This window comes from Phragmites australis, chromosome 9 (assembly GCF_958298935.1).
Source record: "Phragmites australis chromosome 9, lpPhrAust1.1, whole genome shotgun sequence".
Lineage (NCBI taxonomy): Eukaryota > Viridiplantae > Streptophyta > Magnoliopsida > Poales > Poaceae > Phragmites > Phragmites australis.
The window spans coordinates 1,762,982-1,769,516 of NC_084929.1; positions in this window are offsets into that span (position 1 = coordinate 1,762,982).

Genomic DNA, 6,535 nt, shown 5'->3' on the forward strand with positions numbered 1-6,535 from the left:
GATCTGTGGGATCCATGGATTCCATGCACTGCACAATGCCGATGATATTTTTCTTCTCTCCTTTTTCCTGGAGCAAGCAAGGCAAATGGCAGTGTACCGAACTCCACGATTCGGCGCAGACGCGGAAACAGATGATGGAATTGGACGGATAGGTCCTGAATTCTGCTGCAGAAAAAAAGAGAAGAGAAAAGGTATCGGGATACTCTAACGCTTGCGTGGAGAAAATTTTTATAAGATCGGATCTCCCATAAGATTCTTTCTCTGCATCCGACACGTGTCATGTACAGTGTATATATGAGCTGAGTACTTAACATGTTGTGCAGCTAGTGGAGGAAGAAAGGGTCTCACAGGGTTTTATCCCCATCGGCCCTATAAAAATTTTCTCATGCTTGCGTAGACGTATCCGGAGGGAGACATGCCTTATGATCTGTTTGTGCACAGGAATAATTAGGCTATTGACGCTTTGCATGATTTGTTCTTCTACACTGTTGATACGGTGCTTGCGTTGCATTATATTGCTTGCTTCTTGTTTGCGGCAATTACAATTCAAAGCACTACTTGATGGGCTGGTTGATTCATTCATTCATTCAATCAATCATGGTGCTCACTGCTCAAAAAAGGAGGAAACAGTGTATATGCAAAAACGTACCGTGAATCTACATGCAGGTACAGTATCAAGAAAAATGGAGGCACGAACTCTTATTTCGCTCTCAGTAAAATCGGAGAGTAATCTTATTTCTAGAAAAAAGAAAAATGGAGGGACAGCCCAGTGCCAAGTGTATTTTGTTTGGGATTGTAAAAACAGTTCTGGCCCAACAAGTTCTTGGGCCTAGTAGCAGGCCTGGTGAAACAAAAAAAACAGTGGATCCATGGGCCTAGCCCAAGGACGCATGGGTCAGAAAATGCAGACGAGGCCACATCTTACAGTAGCAATTCCCTCAAGAGAAGAAGTATGAACACCACCAGGGTCCATCTTTTCCCCCTCTCTTAGACCCGCGAAAAAGGAGGCGAAAAAGGCAGCGGCTAGGGTTTCACCTTGACCCCACCGATCCCTTCCCTCCGACGTCATTTTCGACGGTGGGAGGGGAAGGGATCGGCTCGAGCTCAAGCATGGGCGTGTTTTCCCGGTGGCGTCCATGCAGCAGTCGCTATGGATTTTGGTGCTCCAAGAAGGTTCAGTTGAAGGCGTTGATGACGGCGATGGCGTCGACGACTTCCCCGGCGAGGCCACTTGGACATTTGGGTTGTGTTCCGGCAGCGAGGTTGAGTGGAGATGATGTCGCTGCTTTGGAATAAGGTACTCTGGCCCTTTCCCCACCTTGCCAGCGTTGGCTTCGATGCCGGCGATGGGCTAACGAGGTCATGTCTAGGGGTTTCCCGCTTGGCGCTTCGGCCAGGTAGGGTTGTGGCGGTGACCTGGTTCTACGCGGATCTAGAGGCGGTTGCGGAATTGGTGGTGTCGAGAAGAGTGGATCTGGGCTTTTTTGCCACCTTCGGGCGGCATGATCAGATCCATGACCAGAGAAGCATGGGGCGCGTCCTCGGCCGATGGACCACAACAACGACCTTCTTCTCGTCCTTAGGGGCAGGTTTCTACTGCGGCTCTTCTTAAAGCTTTCGTGCGATGGTGTTTTCCCGGGTCTTGGGGTGCCATTGACTTCCTCTGCCTAGCTTTGGCATTGTCTTCAGCGGCGATGGACTATGGCAATGGCGGTGGCCGGCAAATTCGGCAAGTACGTGAGTCTCTAGGGGCCTATTTGTAATTTTCCTTTTTTCTAGGACCTCTATGCGAACTGGCTGAGACAATTATTCCTTCTGTATCCTTCTAGTACGTGCATGTACTTGTACTTGTCTTTGTACGTTTTCCTTATCTCTTAATACAGGAACATTTGATAAAAAAAGAGAAGAAGTATGAGATTCAATAGATCTCCCTGCTACTGTAATTATTTATCCAAACAAAATCTCGATTCGATACTATATTGGTTGACAGTAGTAGAACATGCATGATTTCTACATTTGCTTGTTTCGAAAGGAGGAAGGAGCAAAAAGAGCCAAATAAAAGGTATTTGAGAATAAGTTCATGATTGAATCTTCAGCAGACATGAGGTTTTTTCTTTTTTGCGATGTTCAGCAGACGTGAGTTACATGAATTTCCTGGTGAACTTGAACTGCCATAAGAACGACTGGAAGAGGACATGCACATTAACAGTGACATGAACGGTGTGACTGCGGTGCGACTTTCAGCAGCCAAACTTTTCAGAGACAAAACATTTCTACCTACAAGCGATCAGCTGGTCACGGATATTTTTACTCGGTTTGGATAGTAGTTTAGACTTCGAATTGAGGTTCTGTCATAGCCCGAGAGTTGGATCGTTTGTTTCTCCCTGCTGTTTTTTTTTTCTTGTTACTTGTTTTGGCTGTTTTTCTCTTCTCTTTTTTGAGCTGTGCGCATTCAAATTATGTAAAAATCAGATGTAAACTCTTACGAGTTCGTATTATTTTGTTGTAACAATAAAAGTTAATGCAATAAAACTTCCTTTATAAAAATAAACCAGCGAGCCGCTGTAATCTGTGATGCTGCATCTGCCTGCCACTAAAGGCTAAAAGAAAGAAAGAAAGAAAATCTTTTCATCAGATGAGATGCCAACTGCTCCCATAAGTACAGAAACCTCGGGCCATGACTAGAAATTGATTGCACCATCCACATCAACCATATCAGGCCGGGGATGCAAATATATGCATCCCATCACTATGGATTTCTCTTCAATCTCTTCCCCAGCAGCCATTGCTGTTTATTCTCCTGGCTCCAAGTTACAGGCTATTAGCAGGATGCAACAGGGTCACCTGCATGTGCCGTTTGCCCTCCTGGTCAGGTATAGTTTATGGAGGAGATGTCTGCAACCTTGGTTAGGTAGGTGTTCTTCAGAGTTCAGTCCCCACCGGCCACCATGTTTTCGACAGTTTGGCATTCCCTTGACAACCTTGCACTGCCATTTCCGGTGAGGTTTTCAGGTTCATTAGTTCTCACCTAATGCTAGCTTGGCTCAAGATTATTCTTTTTCTTTTTGTTATCCTGCGCATGAGATGAACTCTTCCTCTAGGTCACTTCACCTGCATGCTCCGTGTTAAGAAATGCTGGCTGGGCATCTTTAGTTTAGCTCATAACCCAACAAATTTAATCGATCATTTCACTCGCAGTTGTGGATTCAGCATATGGCCAATAATAGGTCAGGGCAAAGACTAACGGTATGTTTGGTTTATAGCCAGAACTTGTCACGGTTTTTAGTCAGGTTTGATCAGCTTAGATATCTGTTTGTTTCGTAACCACAATTATGGTAAAATTCTCTTTCTGCTGTTATAGTCCTGAGCGTCAGTGACTCAAAAAAGTATGACAAGATTTTCTTAGTCTTGTCAAAGTGTGACGAAAATTTTGATCAACTAACCTTAGACGAGTGTGGTAAAAAAATTATAGCAAATGATGATAAGGTTAATATCTGAACCAAACATATCCTAAACTTGCAGGTTAAAAACGGCAGTGGGTTCCTTGTGCCAATTTTGCAATTGCTGCCAAATGAAAACGTTACCAGATTATCAGGAACGAGGAAACCCATGAAAGAATAGTCCAATGAAACTCGCTGCTTTTTATATATCCACCGCAGGAGGAGGAAGCCATTGTTGTCTGTTGTGCTCAAAGCTTTCGCTTTAGCTTTCTTGGCAGCTCCAAGCTAGAGGCAGCCAGGCAGGCCCCGGGCTGCATGCAACGTGTCTTGCTTGCAATTGACGCGTGGAGATTTTGATTCCTAGCTAGGGTTGGCTTGGTCTTCGCGCGGTGACCATCTGGATCCCATTCGCTGACTTTGTTAGGCGGAGGTGCTACAGTAACTTATAGTTTGCTCCATCCGATACAGCACTGTTACAGTAACATTTGCAACATTGTTTTGGTACAGTAATTGCTACCGTATTTAGCTACAGTACAAATTGTATTTTACTGTCCATAGCCTCACGAATTACTGTAGCATGCACGATCCCTTGTTTATACTCGTTTGGCGCTGCTTTTAACAACCTCGATCTGGCTGTTGTTTAGCATGAAAGAAGAGAGGGAAACATTCGCCTGCATTTCAAGTGATGAACCGCCTTTTAAGATAACTAATGATCCATATGTCTGATAGTATATATATACTACTTCACGTGCCCCTCTATGTTGGCGATTTCTACTACTACTCCATATATATATATAATTTTTTTTGATTTGTCGATCTTGCATGCATGTGCATATCGATGCTGGTAGCTCGTCGGATTCGAAAATGTTTTGTAACATATAGTTTTCTTTTGGTCTTAGACCATGCATGCATCCTACAGTTTTTCTTCCCAAGCAAACCTTGCCAGTTGAACTGATTGTGTTGAAGCAGCTGGAAGTTCGCGTTCAAAGGTCATTTTTTTGAACTTCCAATCGAATGTTCTTTTTCGTGATATTTGGGGCGGAAGAGGTGGTCCGTATATCTCTTGTTAGATTTTTCTTTGAGCCACGAGAGAGCGAGAAACTGATGAGAAGGCATGGCTGCTGCCTGCCGGGTACGATAGAGGCAGTGACGGACGCAGATCTGATGGGTAAGGTGCTTCCTCTTCTTCCTCCACCTCCACCTCATGTTTTTCTTTTTCTTCTCCTTCCTCTTTCTTCGCATCTAATCTTTAATGGAGTTCTAGCTGGCTCTGTAGATCTGCCCCTGGGTAGAGGAGACCATCAGCTGGGGAACTAATACCGAATCCAAATTTAAGAGTTGATCGCCATTCCTCACCTCGAGAGGACGGAGGAAGGTTCAGGGTGGAGGACTCGTGGTTGTAATATTAATGGTGACACGTACTGGCCGGATCGAGTGAGCGTGACAGACCACAGCCACCGCTGCTTCCAACCCAAGACGACCGAAGAAGAAACTCGGAGGGAAGACGACGAGGCGAGACAGCTCGTAGCCTCGTACATCCACACACACGGCCAATGCAAGATGACTATGACTTCGCCATGCATTATTTCCAAGTCGCAAGTGGCCGATGCGATCCCGACCGGCCTCGACGTCCGTGCGCGCAGCTAGCCGTCGGTCGGTCCAGGTCGGTCGTCGTCGTCGGACAGGTGCGAGTTTGGCAGGAGAGGACGCATTGCCTTGGCCATGGCTGAAACTGAAGTGAAGCCGGCCGGTTAGGCTGAGCGATCTGAAAGCGACGGAAGCCCAACTCCGGTGGGGACCAACAAGCGCGCATCAAAGTCCAAGCTCGCCGATCTTTGTTATTAGTAGTCTGTTACCCGCTATATGCGGCTGAATTTCTGTTTCGGAGCAGTGAGTGAGGATCAGCGTGTGACTGTTTTATACCTGAGCACCACGGCATGTCGGGATTTGATAGGAATTGTTAGGATTGTTATCCTTGTTTCTATCTTATACGTGGAGTTCTTGTTTCCTATCTTGTACTAAGTCTGGTAATTTTTTATATTGTTGCTCTGGAGGCTCAATACAATTATTTATCACATTACGCTAATTCCCTCTCATTTACATAATATCATAAATGTTTCGCTCCTAGCCGCCACCACAGAGATTACACATCGCGCCGCTCCCTTCATGATCTCCATCGGTGGCTATGCCACCCGTAGCTAGGGTTCACGCTTCATGTCGTTGATTATATTGATTGGCCAACCTATAGTCTTTTTCCGATTTGTTGATCAGCTTTTCTCTCTCGCCAATTGTTAGATCGATGTTTCTTTTTTCGTTTGCCGATCATAGATCAGTTTGTGTCGCCCACTGTCGATCTTCATCCTTGCGCACCTCTACTCCGACATCGGTGTCGACTATTCTCCGGAAAGCTCCTCGGGCATGCAAGGGATAGCTATGCACGCGCCCTAAGGGATGTCTTCGCACGCCACTGCATCATTTGCACGCCTCCATACCGACTCGTCTTTGCCACCACTGTTCGAGACATCCTTGACATCGTCGCCATCACATGCACCGATCAATGCACGACTACGCCACGCATGGTCCCTCCCAGGACAATCGTCCATGAGTACACACACCACGCCTCCAAGCATCAAGCTGTTGTTGTGTCACCCCTTCGGGTTGTAGTGTTGTTTCCCATGATCAATGCTCATCGGCTACCACAATGCCTTCCTAGGCACGGCATTGCTACATGTGGCCTCTTGCCGATGCATTGACACAAGAGTTGCAATTGCGTCACCACTCTCGGGCCACAATGTAGTCATCGTTGTCGTCCCATGCACCATCGACACTCAGGATGGAGCTACGCCGCCTCTCTTGGCGTGACATCACCACCAGTCATACGCTCTTGTGGTCATCGTCAAGTTACTCAGGTCCTTCCTCCTACGTCATTGATCTTCCTCCTACATCATTGATCCTCTTTGGTCATCGCTCCACCACATAGTCTATGTATTGCCGTTGCATTTTTTCATAGGCTACTGTGGTACCACCTCTATGCCCGCTGGTTAGTCCATCCAGTTTTTGTCCCGCGCTCTTCACCTCGTCTGCCATAATTATGA